Raw genomic sequence first — 1,418 nt, 5'->3', positions numbered from 1 at the left:
CCCCTCCCATCCACCCTAACTGGGTCGGCACGAACAGAATCGGACTCTGATCAACCAACCAAGGCCTAGAGAAGCCAACTTGTGCCATGAATTTAGTGCACCCAGGCCTCTAGGTAAAAATATAATATTTTTTTAAAACACTAGCATACCCTATACAAGTTTGGAAGCTTATTCCATTTAAAGTACATAAAAGAGTGCTCCCCTTCTGTATGGATGGCTGCATAAGTCTTCCTCGGAGTGGCTATCTCAATAACTAAGTAAATTTTAACCGGGTGGGTATTAGACTAACTCCTATTTTGCAAATTACAAACACAACAGCAATTGATCTCATTGTAGGGTGCATCATTCTCACGTTTGAGTATATGTGTGAGTTAAAATTTCTTAACAGCAGAATTACTAGCATGTGAAAGACTACAAGCACGTTAAAGAATACTGACAAACTGCTCTTCAGACGTTGCACCAGTATGTACTCCCACCAGCCCTGCTAAAGAGTGCTGTTTCCCACATCCTCACCGACATCTGAGTTATCAAACCTTTTTATCTTTACCAGTATGACGGATGAAAAGTGGCTTGCATTGCAGTTCAATTCATGTTACCAGTAAAGTTAAGAATATTTTCATGTGTTTAGAAGCTATTTGTATTTCCTCTTCTATAAACTTTGCCCATTTTTTTTTCTTTTGTCTGGTGAGCTATTTCTTATTGATTTTAAGGTGCTCTTTACATATGAAAGAAGTGAACCTCTTGTTGGTAATATAAGTGGTAAGTATTTTTACACAGTTTAGCCTTTGATTTGCTAGGTGGTGGTTTTTTTCACCGTTTTTAAAGGGTACTTGAATTTATTGATATCTGAAGTTATAGTATCTGTTAAAATGTTGGATTATGAAAATATTCCTCAATGTTTTTTCTAGTACTTTTCTGCTGTTGTTTCTGGATCATTCCCTCTTCTGACTTACTGATGTGTCCTGGTTTGTACCATTTTTCAGGCCCTGATTATGCCGTTTCTTCATCCTGCTTGTGTGTTGGGTCAGGAGTGGAGACTTACCCAGCAGAGGCGAGGCTGGGCACAGAGTGGCTACCCGTAGATATCTGCCCACAGGCCACCTGGGTTACTGGAAGGGGAAGGGTGCAGGTCCAGGAAGCCAGGTATTGTGCTGGGAAGAGCTGGGAGATGGGCATGAGAGGAGAGGGGTGTACAGAGCCCCTGCCTTACAGGACACTCTCTTACCTTCACAACCACCCAGTGACCCTGCAAGACTGGATTGCCTCCCTCTCCCATTTTACAGGTGAGAAAACTGAGGCTTTGAGAGGCTGAGTTATTTGCCCAGGATCCTACAGCCAATAATAGGCAGAGCTGGGACTCAAGTGCTGGCCTGGCGTGAGTAGGAGCTGGTTCTCAGTTTCTATGGAACTGAAGGGCC

This window comes from Myotis lucifugus, unplaced genomic scaffold, assembly GCF_000147115.1.
Source record: "Myotis lucifugus unplaced genomic scaffold, Myoluc2.0 scaffold_438, whole genome shotgun sequence".
NCBI classification, from domain to species: Eukaryota; Metazoa; Chordata; class Mammalia; order Chiroptera; family Vespertilionidae; genus Myotis; species Myotis lucifugus.
This window is presented reverse-complemented; position numbering follows the sequence as displayed.